The sequence below is a fragment of the Geotrypetes seraphini genome, chromosome 1, assembly GCF_902459505.1.
Source record: "Geotrypetes seraphini chromosome 1, aGeoSer1.1, whole genome shotgun sequence".
NCBI classification, from domain to species: domain Eukaryota; kingdom Metazoa; phylum Chordata; class Amphibia; order Gymnophiona; family Dermophiidae; genus Geotrypetes; species Geotrypetes seraphini.
In genome coordinates this window covers 287,347,497-287,366,583 of record NC_047084.1, presented here as the reverse complement: position 1 = coordinate 287,366,583, position 19,087 = coordinate 287,347,497, and the positions used below count along the sequence as shown (strand labels likewise).

The 19,087-nt window shown below is 41.7% G+C and overlaps 1 long non-coding RNA gene across 1 annotated transcript; it reads right to left on the bottom strand.

Annotated features, from left to right (window-relative positions):
* Window positions 1–3,535: 3,535 nt before the first annotated feature.
* On the bottom strand, window positions 3,536–19,052 carry LOC117368657. Its single transcript, XR_004540973.1, has 4 exons — window positions 18,966–19,052; window positions 6,926–7,008; window positions 4,686–4,770; window positions 3,536–3,831 (listed from the first exon to the last, which is right to left on the bottom strand). It is a non-coding gene; the product is annotated as an uncharacterized LOC117368657 (long non-coding RNA).
* Between the last annotated feature and the right edge of the window lie 35 nt (window positions 19,053–19,087).

Below are 19,087 nucleotides of genomic sequence, written 5' to 3'. Positions count from 1 at the left end.
GAAGATGCGGTCTCCAGATTTGTACTCAATATTTTAAATGAGGTCTCACCAGAGTCTTATGCAGGTGCAACAATACCTTCCTTTTCCTACTGGCCATACCTCTTCCTATGCACCCTAGTATTCTTCTAGCTTTGGCCCTCACCTTTTCAACCTATTTGGCCACTTCAAAATCATCACATCCAAGTCCAGCTCTTCTGTCATGCACAAAAGTTCTTCATCCCCTAAACTGGTCCTTCAGGTTTTTGAAGCCCAAATGCATGACCTTGCATTTCTTAGCATTAAATTTTAGCTGCCAAATTTCAGACCATTCTTCAAGCTTCACTAGGTTTTTCTTCAGGTCATTCACACCATCCGGGGTGTCAACTCTATTGCAGATTTTGGTATCATCCGTAAAGAGGCAAATCTTACCTGACAGCCCTACAGCAATATCACTTATAAAAATGTTAAAAAGAACAGGCCCAAGAACTGAACCTTGAGGTACATCACTGGTAACATCCCTTCCCTCAGAGTAATCTCCTATCCCAAGAGCACTCGGTTTATTTATTTCACGACTGTGTGGCACACTGTCAAAGGCTTTGCTAAAATCTAAATACACCACATCTAGCACAATCCCTCTATCTGGTCATCCAGTCAAAGAAATTGATCAGATTTGTCTGACAAGACCTACCTCTAGTGAATCCATGATGCCTCTGGTCCTTTAATCCACTGGATTCCAGATGCTTCACCATTCTCTGTTTTAAAAGTGTTTCCATTAATTTGCTTATCACAGAAGTCAGACTTTTTGGACTATAATTCCCTACTTCTTCCTTACTTCTACTTTTGTGTAGAGGGAACATATCCATCCTTCTCCAGTCCTCTGGTACCATTCCTGACTCTAGAGAAGCATTGAAAAGGTCAGTCAGTGGAGCCACCAGAACTTCCCTAAGTTCCTTCAGCACCCTCGGATATATACCATCTGGCCCCACCACTTTGTCTATCTTTAATTTATCTAGCTCCTCAAGAACACAACCCTCTGAAAATCGATTGGAGTCTTCCATTGTTAAGCAATTCAGCCTTTTCTTTATCAGATTCTACATATTCCTTCCCTTCACATTTGAGTCTCACAATGCCACTTTTGTACTTCTTCCTATCACTGATATATCTAAAAAATGTTTTGTCTCCCCATTTTATGTCAGCTATTTTTTCTGACTATACAACCAGCCTTTCTTAACTTTTCCAGATATATGTCTTCCTCTTTCTGCAATCTTTTGTAGTTTATGAAAGCTAACCTCTTATTCCTTACCTTCTCAGCTACTACTTTTGAGAACCAAAGTGGCCTTCTTTACCTCTTACTTTTACTCACTTGCCTCACAAAAAGATTTGTCGCTCTTACAATAACTCCTTTCAGTTTTGCCCATTGCATTTCTACTCTTTCCCAACGTTCCCATCCATACAGTTCCTTGACATAATCCCCCATCCAAAAAGTTAGTTTTTTAAAAGTCTAGAATCCACATCAAGACGAATGATGTCAGCAGGAGAGACTACAGAAGAAGCACACTGATAGAACAGTTCAAGATTCTGGGAAGGAAGCTGAAGATGAGGACCCAGAAGAGAGCATTCTCAGAGATCCTAACGGTACCAAGGGCAGATGTGAAAAGGCAGGAGGAACTACAATCAATAAATGCGTGGATGAGGAAATGGTGTGAGGAACTGGACAACGTTCTGGGGCAAGAGCAAGCTCTACAGGAGAGATGGACTGCACCTGAGCATGGCGGGAACTAGACTTCTAGTAAACAACGTCAAGAGAGGAATAGAACAGGCTTTAAACTAAGAGGATGGGGAAAGCCGACAGTCGACTTAGCGTCGATGATTCAGAAGAAGGTATCCCGTGAAGATACTAAGGGGAAACAATGCTGGGAAGAAACAAGGGACAAATTACAGGAGTCAACTAACCCAGAAGAGGAGGTTAGAAAGATTGTAGCAAGAGAGAAGACACTAAAGACCGAAGCACAGGGAAAAGAAATGAAGACAACAAAATGCCAGGATCTAAATTGCATATATACTAATGCAAGGATCCTAAAAAACAAAATGGGGGAACTAGAAGCCATGGCCAATGCAGAGGATATAGACATCAATGGAATCTCTGAAACATGGTGGAATGAGGAAAGCAAATGGGATACAGCACTGCCGGGGTACAAGCTCTATCGCCTGGATAGGTCAGAACAGAAAGGAGGTGGAATAGCCTTATACATAAAAGAAAGCATACAATCGACAAGGATGGACACAGCAGAGACAACCGTCAAGCTGGAATCGCTATGGGTTAAAATACCGGGTAGGAAAGGACATGAAATAAAGATGGGCCTATACTATCATCCACCCGGGCAAACCGGAGATATCGATGAAGAAATGGAAGCCGAGATGAAGCAAAAATGCAAAAGCGGTAACACGGTTATTATGGGAGACTTCAACTATCCTGGGTTACACTGGAGTCTTGGAAGCTCAAGATGCGCTAGGGAGACAGAATTCCTGGAGGCTACACAAGATTGCTTCATGGAGCAGCTTGTTAGAGAACTGACGAGAGGAAATGCCACTCTGGATCTAATCCTAAATGGGTTAGGGGGACCTGCAAAGGAAGTGGAAGTAGTGGGACCGTTGGGAAACAGCGATCATAATATGATCAAGTTCAAGGTTGAGGTAGGAAAACCGAAAGGGAAGAGAACCATAGCGACAACTTTTAATTTCAGGAAAGGCAACTACGAAACAATGAGGGAAATGGTAAGGAAGAAACTTAGGAACACTTCCAAAAAATGTCAAACAGTAGAACATGCCTGGTTTTTTTTCAAGGACACAGTGAGCGAGGTGCAAAATCTGTAAGAATCTCAATTTAAAAACATTTTTTGCATTCAGTTCACAAAAAGTGTTTATTTGTACCGGTTCTTGTATTAACATTGTAGTACTTTTGTAAATTGCTTATGTGTGATAATTTTCCTTGGATGCTTTGACTCCTGTTCTAGGTGATCTTTGCTGAAATATAGTTACATGTAGAGTTAACAGTATGAGGTAAATCTAGGAGCTCATCCAAGTACCACTTTTTTATTTTTTTTAGCATTCTTGTTTGGACTTTTATTATTACCTCTTTTTTTTGTATGGTAATAAATACTTTTTATCCTTTGTTTCTGGAGTCCTTGTTTTGGAAGACCATTGGCCCACCCTCTCCTTTTTTGTGCACTGCTTACCTATTATGTAAAGGTTTTTCTGTCACTTTTTTCTTTTAGAGGCCTGTAGGTTCAGCATACCCACATCCCATAATCCCTGTGTGCAGTCTCAAAATTGCCTAATGAATAAATAAAGCAAATTTTATTAAATCAACAGCATGTTCTTGCGTCTCTGCCTGAAGAGACTTGAAATAAAACAATATATGAGAGCTAGGAAAATGTTGTGTGTTTTATTATATTAATATTCTGCTCATAAGTTTTTTGTTTTCTAGTCACAAGGGAGTTGTACTAGTAAACTACTGAAAGAAAATGACTCATCATAAAACCAAGCTGAATTTAAAATATGTTGCCTCACAATATTTAATCATTCCCGTGCATATAGAACATGTAAGATCAATGTCTCATCGAATGCAGTGATATAATGGTGTTGATGGTTTTGTATGTGTATTTTGTAATAGTCAAACTATTTTTTAAATTATGCTAGGCAGCTAGCTCTGAAGATATTTGAACAAATCAGCAAATTTACTCAGAGGCAAAATCTTCTGTACTTGCTTCACCTATAGTGGAACAAATTATGCCACGCTGAATCTATCCTGTTCCTCTTCAGAGAACTGAGCATTATTTTAAAGAGAATTTCCTGAAAAAAAAAAAAAAAAGCATGTCAATTTGAGAGCAAAATTAACTAAGGAGTATTATATTTGCTAAGCTGCATTAGATGTTTAGCTGCACTTTAGCACATAGGTCAGACCGTTAGCATGCATTATTTCTCATATTAAACACCTAACACAGAATATTTTCTCTGCAAGAGTAAGTAATGCTTTTTTGCATATCTTTTGCATATCTAAGCTCTTGTTTCTTTTGGGATAATTTCTACAAAAATAATTATTGATTGCAGGTTTATACAACGGCATTTGGCCCTGAAGAAGTGCATTACCGGGTACCCTCCAGACGTGGCCCCACGATTAGTGTGCCATGGCTTAAAAGGTTTGTGACACACTGCTTTAGACCATTCTTTTAATTTGGAAAATCTCTTTTTATAAAAGCAAACTTTTCTTTATAGCTCTTCAGCAATGCCACTCACAAATTTGAGGTTGGTTTGAAAAGTTTGGTAAAAAAATAAGTTGAACTACGCTGTCTCCATTGAGAGCCATACACTTAGTCCAGCGAGTTTCCAGTTTTTTCATATCATAGGAAAAATAGCTTATGAAAAAACTGGAAACTCTCTGAACTACTACTACTACTATTATTATTTCTATAGTGCTATCAGACACACGCAGCACTGCACAGAGTCACAAAGAAGAAGAAAACAATCCCTGCTCGAAAGAGCTTACAATCTAAACAGCCAAGACAGACAAACAGGATATCATGGATACAGTTCAGGTGAACGGTTAATCAGCTAAGTATAAAGCCCTCGATGGAAACATTTAACTTGCTTTTATACCAAACTTTTCAAACTACCCTCATATATAGAACTGGCTTCAGTACCAGTACCTGATGCACTCCGCTATTCATCTTTCCTCCAAGTGGATTCCATACACCATAACCCTCAGTCATCTGTTAGTCAGCCTGTCTTGCCCTGTTAATACATTGAATGATAATCAAGCAGTTTAACTGTTTGGGCTTGTAGCCTAAATATTATTAAGCCTGGTCTCCGTACTCCTTAAACAGGTCTTTTTTTAATATCAGTTTAGAACAAACATGAACACTTACAGTTTGTAGATCTTAGGGTACTTCTTCACAGTCCATACACTCTACTGTCATATCCTTTACTTACATAGTCCCTATGCAGAGGTAACATGTACTTTAGCTTCTCTCACAAGCTGAATGTCTACTAACAGACTCAAGTTAGGAGGCTAGAAAAGCCAAAGTTAGGAGGCCAGCAAACCCAACCCAAAGTGAAAAACAGATTGGAGAGACTAACTCTCTCTATAGCATGTGGTATGGTTAAGGAGTCAGCTTTCTTCCAGAGCTGAAGAAGAAGGCAGGCTCCAGCAAGTTGCAGCCAATACCTCAGGGAGCTGCTAAGCACTCTGGGAATTTGAGTCCACAAAACACACACTGTTTACACATCTTAGAACAGACAATCTATATGCTTGCTTTATACATGAAACTGAGAAACTGCCCCCATGAAATGGGGGGTGAACACAGCCAGTTTCCAATGCAGTTCACCACTTTGGTTACTAACTTCACCCTGCTCAGCTTATTCATGAATTTCTTGTGAGGAGCCTTATCAAAGGCTTTACTGAAATCCAAGTAGATTCTGCCTAACATATGTCCTTTATCTAGTTCTCGGGTCACCCAATCACAGAAATCAAACATATATTTGACTGGATTTTCCTATGACAAACCCATGTTGCCTCAGATCTTTAACAATGGAAATAAGTTTTAATTGTAAGTACAAGCTTTTGATTTTGTCAAGTTTGGATCTTAAGAGAAAATAATATTTTTTTTTTGTCTGTCAATTTTGTAGGAGACATCCTTGATACGGCTGAAAGGTGAATTAAAAAGTAATTTAAAATATAGATGTATGATTGAATAAAACAGCAGAAGCAGGGGCGGGAAATTTCATGGCGACACCAGGAAATATTTCTTCACTGAGAGAGTGGTTGATCCTTGGAACAAGCTCCTGGTGCAGGTGATCGAGGCAAACAGCGTGCAAGAATTTAAGAGCAAATGGGATGCCCATGTGGGATCCCTTAGAGGGTTAAGCCAAGGGAACCTGTCACCAGGAGTGGGATCCCTAGGATAGTAGACTTGGGAGTGGGTCAGTAGAGTGGGCAGACCTGATGGGCTATTGCCCTTATCTGCCGTCATCTTCTATGTTTCTAATGATTTTGGTGTAAAAACACCTATGGAAAAATATAATCCACAGGAAGCACCTCTGAAGATCCAGCTTCTATATCATGAGTTATATGAATAAGAAGAAGATAGGCTATTGCTGACCTACAAGTGTGTTTATTCTGCTGCCCCTCAATATCTCTCCTCACTTCTCTCTTCTTATACACCTCCCAGAGAACTCCGTTCCTCAGATAAGTCACTCTTAACGTTACCCTTCTCCTTCACTGCAAATTCCAGACTTCGTTCCTTGCATCTATCTGCCCCCTATGCCTGGAATAAATTACCTTTGTCCATCAAGTACCCTTCCCTTGTTTAAAAGTAGACTGAAAACCTACCTTTTTTATATAGCCTTCAATCCTTAACCCTTCTCCTCTGCCCTCCAACCCAGCCAGCTGATTAACCATTCCCCGTAACTGTATCCATGACATCTTGGTTGTCTGTCTTGCCTGTTTAGAATATAAGCTCTTTCAGGCAGAGACTGTTTTCTTCTTCTTTGTGACTCTGTGCAGTGCTGCGTGCGTCTGGTAGCGCTATAGAAATAATTAATAGTAGTAGTAGTAGGTGCACAATTATATTAGAGAGTAGTAATTTAGAATTGTGGTGCAGGAGAAATTGATGCCGGCATAATTAACAATTCTAGAATCAGAGAATGAAAATGGCACATTTAATTAGGCATTCACATTATTGTTTATTGGAAGTTTCTATATCACTACTAATGTCTGGAGAGTCAATTCTGAGCGGTTTGAATGAGCTTCAGTAGTGGTGTTACAATATATGAGCTTCAGTAGTGGTGTTACAATACATGAGCTAAATATATTTGCATCTTACTGGCTAGACTGATTACCAGGATATCAAAATACGAACACATTACTCCGGTGTTAAAAAATACTTACATTGGTTGCTGATTGAAGCTTGAATCGAGTCCAAAGTTTTAACTGTAGTACACCATGTGCTTTATGGTGTGGCACCAGGGTACCTGATTCAAATTTTAAGAAGATATATCCCAAATCAAAATTTACAGTCGGATTCAACTATGAGTTTAATTGAGGAAAAGAATCTGGAAGTACATTATAAAAAACAAACAGTGGCGGGCCCGAGACTTTGGAACTCAATGAAAGGGTCACTAAGGGCACCTTTTACTAAGCTGCACTAGCGTTTTTAGCCACGCGCTAACTCCCGTGCTATACTTAAAAACTAACATCAGCTCAATTGTGGTGTTATTATCTAGCATGCGTGGCAATTTAGTGAGCGCTAAGCACACGCTAAAACCACTAGTGCAGCTTAGTAAAAGGAGCCCTAAGAGTATGTACAGATGTTAAATCTTTCAAGAAATTGTTAAAGACCTCCCCATTTGTGAGATTTTTCCTTACTTGATTGTTTGGATACTAGTAGCTAACAGAGCACTCCTGTGTGATTTGAAGATAATATGGTGGTTTTAATAAGTGTTTGATAATGTATTAATGGATATGTAATGTTTGTTCCTTTTGTGTATGTACTGATTGATACCCGCTTAGTTGATAAGAGGGATATAAATTTTGTAACTAAATTTATACATCTATATACATATACTATAATTATTGTTTCTGTATTGTCATATACTCGTCTTTCTTTGTATTATTTGTGAGTTCACCCTTTCGTATTCCAAATGGGCGGGGTAGCTTGCTGTTTCCTCCATGTCGCTATTCTCCCTAAATGTTTCTTTCTTTGCTAAAGTGTTCTGTGAAGAATATTGTCTTTATTCCTTTCTCAAATAAGGGAATTAAGAGATATGCATTCATTTGAAATGTCAACATTTCCCATGTTGTTTCATGGCGTCAGCAAATAAAAACAAGCAGGAAAAAATACAAAAATGTCATGTTTTTCTTGTACTATCAGCAGTGCTCCCTCTTTCAGAAGAGCATATTCTCTTTTGAAAGAGCAATATTCTTCTTGAAGAATAAGCACCATTCATTAAAAGTGTACACATTTTATTCAGCAGCTCTAAACTGGGCAGTGCCACTGAATAGTGTCACTGATCACTCATGTAGAAAGTAGGCAGGTCAGGGGCAGTACAGAGGGTGGAGCCAGGGGAGGAGCTAGGGATTATGCAAATGCTGGCAATATTCAGTGCCAGGACCCACATAGCTAACCCAACCAAATTAGGATAGTTCAAAAGCATAAATAGGCCAATTAGCTATGCGGGTCCTGGCACTGAATGTCAGCTGGGATTAGGGTGACCAGGTTGTCCATTCCAGAAGAGAGACCATTTTGGCCCCTCCTGGTTTTAAAATTGCATCCCAAAGCAGTGTGTAGTATTTGTAGTCCGTGAATCTTATCTATTGACTTCAGTGCTGCAGGTCCTATAATGTACCAGGATGAGGTTGGCAGAAATCCAGGACAGGCCAAAAAGTCTCCCTTCTGGATTGGGTAACCTGGTCACCCTAGCCAGGACCCACATAACTTTCAAATGCCTTGTTTTACCATATGGGGCCCCTACCACAAGTTGCAGTGAGAGGTCATGGTAGCATTTTATGAAGCAGCCACATAAGTCAGGAGAAAGTGGATCCACCTCCATCACACTATCTGAATTACCATGGATTGGAGGTAGACCTTGGGGGATCTTATCAAGACTGGGGGGGGGGGGTAGGAGCTACATTCCAGGAAGGAGGGTTTTAATGTTGTGGGCTGGGGGAAGGGTAAACAGGAGGTGAGGGAAGGGGAGTCTCAGAGGGATAAAACTAGGAATTTGAAAATTAGTAAAAACGTGACCATTTATTTTTTTTCATCAAAACGGGACATCTATTAATTGTCAGTCCCACCCCCAATCTCACCCTAGTACCGCCCCTAATCCCACCCCTTATTTCTTCCATTCATTTTTCATGTACACAAAATATCTTATTAATTCAAAATGGTAACCATAAAATTTAAAAAAACTACAAAGCTCTCTATACACAGAGAAAATGTTAACCATCATTTATATTTGGAGGATTTCAAAGATGTCAAGGCAGATAACTTTCAAATATGCAATGTCACCTCAGTAACTATAGAAAAATAGACAAATATAGTGCAAAATATAGACAGCAGATATAAATTCTCAAAACTAACACATTTTGAACACTAAATTGAAAATAAAATCATTTTTCCTACCTTTGCTGTCTGGTGATTTCATGAGTCTCTGGTTGCATTTCCTTCTGATTGTGCATCCTTTCTTTCATTTCGTTCTTTCTTTCTTTCTGCACTCAGGCACAATAATTGTCCCTTTCTATTCCCTTCCTCCTTCCTTCCTATGTCCTTAGTGCCTCCAGTGCCTCCTTCCTATGTCCTTAGTGCCCCTTCCTATGTTCTTTGTGCCCCCAATGCCTCCTTCCCATGTCCTTAATGCCCCCAGTGCTCCTTCCTATGTCCCCCTCACTGCCTTCCAGCCTTTGTTCCACCCCCTCCCCCGAAGCTAGTCAGCCTACCTCCCTCCCTGCTGCGTTAAAGCCAAACAGCCTGCTTGCCTCCCTCCAGAACTGAAGCCTGCCCCACCCTGGACCGTCCCCACTGCTGCTGCATACCGCCACTTTAAACCCCCCTGGTCTGCTGCCGCTGCCAACCGCCAACCGCCGCAACTAAAGCAAAGTAAGGTCCAGGCGCTGGCCCACAAACCTTCTTCCTGACGTCAATTCTGATGTTGGTGAGGAAGTTCTGGGCCAGCCAGGATTGGCAGGCCCGGAACTTCTCCGATGTCAGAATTGACGTTGGGAAGATTTGTGGGCCGGCGCCTGGACCTTACTGCTTTAGTTACAGTGGTCGGCAGTTGTCAGGGGCGGTGGACCGGGAGGGGGGGGTGTTTGAAGCAGCGGTAGGCAGCAGCAGTGGGGGCTGGTCCGGGGGGGCAGGCTTCGGCTTCGGCGCTGGAGGGAGGGGAAGCGATCGCCTGTCCCGTTGTTCCTACGGACAGCTTCGGGATGCTGTACCTGAAAACAGGACATTTCGGCGTCCTGAAGCTGTGCATGGGGACAACGGGACAGGGGATCTAAAAAGGGGACAGTCTTGTTCAAAACGGATGTATGGTCACCTTAGTTATGCATGTCTCACCCAATATTCACACAATTACAAAAACCCAAAGGGGAATATCTCAGATAGCAACGATCAAAAATCCCCAGATAAAAATCAATTGAAGTAGGTAGCATTGCAATGTACTAGAAGTTATCAAACCATGAAAATTTAATAATAATATTATTTTATATATGTAGCCTCAGTGCAATAATTAAAGCTAACGGTGCTCTGGCAAACTAGTGCTCCAGGCGTAACCTGTTGTAGCCAGGCTATATTTCAAGCCCCGCTGTGCACCATCACAGGCCTACATAAGTGTACAAATCATAATGTGATATAAAATCTGTGAAGTTTTCACAAAGTGCAAGTAAAACTGCACTGCTATCTAGTTATCTAGATTAAGGCTCAAAAAACAGCGAATAACTCGGAACTTATCTTTGGTTAATGCCTGAAGAATTTTATCCAGTGTTGTTCAAAATGTTCCCTTAATTTCCAAGCGAGGCATAATATAAAGCCAAGTTCTCAGCTCAAACAGCCCAGTTTCAGGTTCTGTACTCTTTATCAGGAGCTATATAGAGGATAACTTTTAAAGCTGTTACAGCACTAGCCGAGAATCAAGTAGACACCGCCAATATTCAGCTGAAACCCAAATAGCTGTCTTCTGCAGGCCCAAGTGAATATCAGTCAGGACCTGCATAAGCTCCAGAAGCCACTGCTTCCATAATCAACCCCGAATATTCAGTACCAGTGCCCACACAAGGCCTAGCATTGTATATTTGAGGCTAATTTAGCTGCCAACTCAATATTGGCTGGATTACAGATAGTAAACACTCTTTCCGTGGAAAGCATGCTTTTTTCACCTGTATGAACTCTGAATGAGCTAGACCCATGCTTAAGGGAGAAGCAAACACAAACGGGCCAAGGACGTACATGCAGGGAAGAATGTTGGGGGAGGGAAGGAAGGAGAAGAAAAAAGCATTCATCTCTTACAAACAATCAGGGAAACAGGACTCTAGGGAAGTCTATCTGGCCAAGTCAAAAGCCGTCAAAACAGCAGTTAGGGAAGCCAAATTCCGCATGGAGGAGTCTCTAGCGAAGAACATCCAGAAAGGAGATAAATCCTTCTTCAGGTATATCAGTGACAGAAATAAGAACTCAGGCGGGATAGTACGTCTTAGGAAACCAGTCAGAGACTATGTAGAAGCGGACTCGGAAAAAGCCCAACGGTTAAATGAATACTTCTGCTCAGTCTTCACCCGTGAGGTGCAAGGACTCGGCCCTCAGCTACAGACAAGGGTTGACGCAGATGACCCGTTTAGTAATTTCGAGTTTACACCCAGTGGTGTCTACTGCGAGCTGTCAAAGCTTAAGGTTAACAAGGCAATGGGGCCTGACAACTTACACCCCAGGGTGCTCAGGGAGTTGTGTGATGTCTTGGCGGAACCGCTATCCGCGCTCTTCAATCTCTCCCTTAGTACGGGTAACGTCCCGTTGGACTGGAAGATGGCTAATGTCATTCCACTCCACAAGAAAGTCTCCAAGATGGAGACAGCAAACTACAGACCGGTGAGTCTCACATCAATAGTGTGCAAACTAATGGAAACTCTAATCAAACGCCAATTGGATACGATCCTGAACGAGGAGAATCTACGGGATCCCCGTCAACATGAATTTACTAAGAGAAGATCCTGCCAATCCAACCTGATTAGCTTCTTTGACTGGGTGACGAGGAAGCTGGATGTTGGGGAGTCCCTGGACATCGTATACCTGGACTTCAGTAAAGCATTCGATAGCGTACCACACCGCAGGTTGCTGAGCAAGATGAGTTCTATAGGATTGGGCGACACATTGACGAAATGGGTTGAGAACTGGCTTGGAGGTAGGCTTCAGAGGGTAGTGGTGAACAGCACTCCCTCCAAAATGACAGAGGTAATCAGTGGAGTGCCGCAGGGCTCGGTCCTGGGCCCAATCCTATTCAACATCTTTATAAGGGACTTGGCAGAAAGGCTGCGAGGTAAAATAACATTATTCGCCGATGACGCCAAACTAAGCAATGCAGTGGGCAAAAGCACAACAGACATAAATTCAATGTCCAACTCCTACTCCTACTGGAGCGCTGGTCTAGGTCCTGGCAACTCAGCTTCAATGCCAAAAAATGCAAAGTCATGCACATGGGCAGCCAAAATCTATGCAAGACTTACACCCTTAATGGTGAGATCCTAACAAGAACTGAAGCAGAACGAGACTTAGGGGTGATCGTCAGTGAGAACATGAAGACTGCCAATCAAGTGGAGCAAGCTTCATCCAAGGCAAGGCAAATCATAGGTTGCATACGTAGGAGTTTCGTCAGCCGTAAGCCTGAAGTCATTATACCATTGTATAGATCCATGATGAGACCCCACCTGGAATACTGTGTGCAATTCTGGAGGCCGCATTACCGTAAGATGTGCTGAGACTGGAGTCGGTCCAGAGAATGGCCACCTGGATGGTCTTGGGACTCAAGGATCTCCCATATGAGGAACGGCTGGATAAGTTGCAGCTGTACTCACTCGAGGAACGCAGAGAGAGGGGTGACATGATCGAGACATTCAAGTATCTCACGGGCCGCATCGAGGTGGAAGAAGATATCTTCTTTTTCAAGGGTCCTGCGGCAACAAGGGGGCATTCGTGGAAAATCAGGGGCGGGAAACTGCACGGGGACATCAGGAAATTCTTTTTCACTGAAAGGGTGGTTGATCGCTGGAATAGTCTTCCACTTCAGGTGATTGAGGCCATCAGCTTGCCTGATTTTAAGGCCAAATGGGATAGACACATGGCCCTTATCTGCCGTCTATTTCTATGTTTCTATGTTTCTATGAGCAGGGAGGAGCTAGGCCAATCAGGGGAGACGTTATCGGAGGGTCATGGAGTGGGAGGCCTTTGATGAGCAAGTGAGAGTCAGTAGCAGCAGTCTGATACTGGCAGGCTAGAGCATCAAGGCTTTTGCAGGCTGGAGCAGCATTCGAACAGTGATGGAGCCCTGGCAAGATTAGGGGGACCATTTTTTCCTCCAGCGGGTCCACCATGATTACAGTAGCGGCACTATAGCATTTTGTGGCAATGTGGCGGAGTTTTGGACAATGGTCCAGAGGTCCTGTGCCGGTGAAAAAAGTTCATCATGTAGAAGATGAGAGCCTGGCAGTGCCTGTGAGATCAGGCAGCAAGGGTCCAGACGAAAGAGGAGTTGCCGAGGCAAAATAACGGCACAAATAATCCCGAATGCATTGGGAACTAGAACAGTGAGTGTGTGTGTTTGGAGGAGGGGGAGGTGTGAAGAGTATGCACAGTTGTACAAAAAAAATACTCAAAAAACGAAAAAGGGGACATGGCACTACATATAAGGGTGTTTGATAGGTATGATTTAGTGGAAAAACATATGGTTGATGATGCCATTTGCATGAGTTAAGGGCATGGGTGATTGTTTGCATTGGAAAGGAGTTGTAGCTATGTGGAGACACTGGGGGCAGCCATGTTGGTGAGGTATAGGTTGATCTTGCTTGAGGCAGCCATGATGGTGAGGGACGGACAGTGTTGCCAGGCCACTGAAATAGTGGCCATCTTTGGGTGGCCAATTTTGGGGAGGGCAGTTTGACCTGTACTTCGATGGTCATAGCAGCCATACTACAATCACGAGGAGGCTATTCTGGCAGCAGCAAGAAGAAAAATAAACAAACTTGGGAGGGATAAGTGTATCATGTACATATTGCTTAAGGGATTAATGGAGGCTGGTATGTGCTAACAGGGGTTGATTAATGGCATGGGTCAAGGAGGATATCAAGTCAAAAGTGATCATGGGGGTTGTAGTCACCCAAAAAAGGGTGGGGGAGAAGAAACCCTTTAGCAGTAACTGATTTTTGGGCATAGGCAAAAGGAAGTGAACAGTTGAACAATGCTAGGAATTGTGGCAATGGACTAGATTCAGAGAAGTTAGGGGATAGGTTTTTAAGCTAGAGAGGCTTTAGTATTTGGGTGTGCCCATTACGAGTGCGAGAGTTACCACTACAGGGATACCATGTCAGTGAAGCAAAGCACCTAAACGGCCATGAGAGGCGGATAAGACGCTGCTGGCAAAGAAGCAGAGTCAAAAGAGACCTGGGAAAGGGGCAGCAGCTAAGAGCAACCAGCATATGCAACTGCAGCAGCAGGGCATAGTGGACCTGATGGTCGAGCTCTGGAAACAGGTGAAGCGGAGGCAGTGGCTTTGCGGCGCACAGCATGAGTCCATGGGAGGGGTGACACAGTTACCACAGACCTCAGGCAACGTTGTCACAATGATCCCTGTGATACCAGAAAATTCACTGGGTAAGGCCTCCTCCAGGGCTTTGGAGAATCGCACTGTAAACCCTTGTAATGGAATGCCGATATCCACCCTCCTGCCAGCGATCGGACAGGCGGACAGGGAGATTACTTGCCGCGATAAGTGTAGCGGCTGCGTCTACTCTAACCCGATTCTGTAACCGGCATCTGTAACATGAACGCCGGTTAAAGAATCGGGGCTAGTGTAGGCCCAATTCTGTATAGGACGCCCCTCCTGGGTGTCCTATACAGAATCCGGGCTTAAATGTTTCAACGCTGCTTTGACACTCATAGAATTCCCATGAGAGTCGTAGCATTTAGCGCTCTGGGCCGCATAGTAAATGAGGACCTAAGTGCTGAAAATCACACATGACCAGTTAAGTGCCAACTCCACCCATGGAATGCTCCCTAAACGGCACTATCTGTTTGAGGAGCCTCTTCTGGCAGTTTAGATCATTTTCAATATCAGGCCCTATGTAATCTGTGAGGCAAAAAGCATGAGTAAGCTGACAACTCTTTGCTGATAAACTGTAAATGTCAACAACTGAGAGTAATATGAATTCTATTTTTTTTAAAAAAAAAAGCAGAACTGTTAAAAATACTCAACGAACTAAGTAAAAACAATCAAACAATTGTTTCCTAGATGACTAGTAGCACTTACCTACTGAGTAATTACCCTTTTCAACCAATAATGAAATGGCAGATGTCTTCTGGGAGTGAGAGGAAGTTTGATTGCTTGTTTCCTTGCTATTTCAGGTGTAATAATTCAATTTCCTTGCCTTAAGGACTGCAATCACATTTCAGAATGTCTCGTCCTTTCAGTTTACTTTGATAGCTACTCTATCTTGTTGAGTAAAATATTTTTCAATCAATGGTTTCCTCTCTATGCACTTTGAGTTTCCTATACGTGCTTTTACATTGAGCTTCAATAGGTTACCCAGTCAAAACACAGCAATCATAAGAATGAAAACAGGACAGCGGAAGAGGTAATGTTCTGACACTGTGCGTACCATGAACGTGAAAAATAGATTGCTTGCTTCATCTGGAAATGGAAATATTGAAATTTCAAATTTTCTTCCAAAGGAGGGGAAATTTAAAAAATAGCATAGTTCTAGTATCATTAAAGAAGGAAAAAAATGAGGAATATGTGAGATGAAGAACCTGCAGTACACATCACAGCACTGCAACCATATGTTTATGTTTCTGTTTATCAAAAACTTTCTATACCACATAGCAGCCTATAAAAGGATCCAAGCGGTGTACGATATATAATACATATTCATCAAGAAAGAAACTCCATTTAAAAATAGGATAGAAAAGAGTAAAAGCGCAAGTTAAATTTTTTTTCTTCTAAAATGCTAAACAATCAACAACTCCATCACAATAATTCTACTAACAATTCCAATAAAAGCAGTCAAATCTTAATAAACCATAATTAAAACATACAATTTAAAAATTTGTTTTTCCATATCAAAAATTAACCATTATATTAATCCAAATTACAAACTCAATTAATCAATTTGAAAAAGCCAGTTGAAAAAAAATGTGCTTTTAGGTGTCTTTTAAAGTTTATATAAGATTCTTCTTTTCTCAAATCTATGCGCAAATTATTCCATAACCATGGAACTAAATAAAAGAATGCACAATCTCTAGTTGCCTTTCTCTTTAAGAGTGGGGGAGTTTCCTTAATTTGTTGAACCGTTCTTCACAACTCCCTATAGTATATCAGGTTCTAGGATTGAAGTTATAAATACCCTTAATGAGAAGGAACATTTTAAGGTGGCTCCAGATTCACCCAAAAGAGTTGATCCAGATCCAAGTTTACTCCGTTGCACGAGGGATTTGCCTTGCTTTTCTAAGGAATGCAAACGGAAAATTAGAATGCCAAGTCCCTGAAACGATAGAGCAAATCCAGGACCAAATTGACTTTGTTGGACCAATCTGGTATCAGATGTCAATGCTAGAACAGTTATGATCAAATTAGGAAGCAGATTTTTGTGTGACATAGAGCATCCATAATATCACCAGATATGACCACAAGAAATGTTTTACACTATTTAAAAAGCAGACTCCTTTGCTTCCAACCACATAAATTCATTCCCATTTCATGTTTAGGTACAGAAAAATATCTAAAAACCAGCTACCACCTGCCTGTCCTCTAGAAGTTGGTCTTCACCTAAACCTGGGATAGATCACTATACAGTAGTTGTTCTTGTAACGAAGACCTATTTGAATTGCTTGCCTGAATCTTGTACAAAATGTTATTTAAATACTGCAAGCTTAGGCAGGCTGGCACCATTTTGTTTGGTTGGCTGGACATATTTACAACTGCAGCACTGAGAGGACAGGAAAAATTTGGGATCCCTTCTTCTAACCTACTGAAGAACATTTTAAACTAGGATCACTAGGGATCCATGAATAGAGCCCATAGTTTAACTAAAGCCCTCAGATAAGTATAATATTAAAAGAGTAAAATAGTGACCTCTGGAAAGCTGTAAATAGGAATGCCAAGAGCATTGGAAATAAGGTTCTGGATCTAGAGGCTGTAATGGAAGAGGCTGATTTGGATGTAATGGCAGTCACAGAAATATGGTTCCATTACTGAGAGATATGGTTATATTGGTTTAAAATCTATAGTAGGAAAAGGCATGGTGTTTTAAAATTAAAGATAATATTAAAAGAACAGAATTGCAGAGTAAGGAGAATTGCACAGTGGGTTAATCTCAAAAGGGAATAGAACATCTATATACATTGGTATAGCACAGTGTTTCCCAAATTGTGTACAGTGGCAAACTCACTGGGATACTTTAAAGGAAGATGCAAACTTCCTGCCAGTCTGGCACCCCACCTCCCTTCCCCTAGGGGGGAACCTATCTCCCTTCCCCGCACTGCAGCTTATAATATTTGGGCTGCTGGTAGCTTAAACTCACTGCCTTTGATGACCCAGAAGCTTTCCCTCTGTTGCAGCGTCCTGCCTTTCTGGGGACAGGAAGCTGAAGAAAGGACAGCTTCTGGAGGCCATTAAAGGCAGTGTGTTTAAGCTGCCAGGGGCCCAAAAATCACAGAAGAAGTGGAACATGAGCATGCTCAGTACCCGGATTTAATAAACCTCACCTGTTTGTCCTGAAAGTTCTACAATTTCCCCCAAGTCGCTGCCATTCTAGACAAAATGAGAACATAAGAATAGCCTTACTGGGTCAGACCAATGGTCCATCAAGCCCAGTAGACCGTTCTCATGGTGGCCAATCCAGGTCACTAGTACCCAAACCCAAGGAGTAGCAATATTCCATGCTACCGATCCAGGGCAAGCAGTGACTTCCCCCATGTTTTTCTCAATAACAGCCTATGCACGTTTCCTACTGGGTCAGACCAATGGTCCATCAGGGTCAGACCAATGAAATCCTTACAGAAAATATCTTGGCAAGGCTAATCTATATGCATTACAGCTGATTTTACTACAAATACCGCTGAGAAGTGGCCATGATTTCTAGTGCTACAACCATGTTTGAGAGTGCTAGAAGCGAGGTATGGTCTCCTATCTCTGGCCCGCTTTAAAATAACTTTTCACTATAACACCAAAAGTTATACTGAGCCAGAGGCAGTAGAACAATTTCTTCAAGAACAAGAAGCTGTTAACTGTTATATTATGTTAATCAGGTTTTTCTATTTTGTCTTTACCTATTCAGTTTAAGATTGGATTACATTACAAGAGTTTGGATTAGTTACCAAGGAAGTTACAATGAACAGATTGACAAGGACATTCAATAGGGTTGCTGGTACAGATATATCAGTATAACTATTAATACAGTTAGGTCATAGTTTCAAATGCATAGTTAAATCTAAACATACAAGTGCCACTCCGATTCTGAAAGAATTACACTGGCTCCCTATTGAAAGTAGAGTGAAGTTCAAGATCATGTTGTTGACACACAAAGTCATTCATCTTCCAGAACTGCATCATTTAGCAACCAGACAGCACGCACACTTCGCTCATGTCAAGAATACTTATTGGAAATACCATCATTCAAAGACATTAAATACAACAGTGTCAAGCAAAGAATGTTATCGGTGATGGTCCCAATGTGGTGGAACTCCCAACCTGTGTGTGTGTGTTTGTGTGTGTGTGTGTTAATATAGTTTATACATGATACCGGGCAGAGCTTTGAATTTTTGCCCAGAAATAGCTAAGAAGAAGGAAAAAAACCCAACAAATTTTTAGATTGAATCAGGTTGGGCAGACTAGATGGACCATTCAGGCCTTTATCTGCCGTCATCTACTATGTTACTATGCTAGGATTAAGCAGGATATACAAAGGAAGTTTAAATGATGATACATTTAAAAGACAACTAAAAAGGTTTAATATGTATATTTCTTCCAGTGTGAATCCTGTCACACTGGAAGAAACCCTGCAGTGCTCTATAAATCTATCCCTAAACCTACCCCTAGAAGTAGGCAGATTAGGGAAACTGCCCTACAGAATTTATCCCCAGTGAAAGGCAACCCATAAGTGACCCAATTATACTTGCCTAGTTCTAGTGTAGGAAATGCTAAGGCAAAGAACTACAAGTACCAGCACGTACCAGGCAGGTGATAGCAAAGCCCACAAAGGGATTAGCTCCTGCAATCAGCTGTGCTGAGGGCAGGGTTAGTGAGCAGGGAAGCAATCCAGGCTCATTAGCAAAGCACCAGAGAACTACAGGTG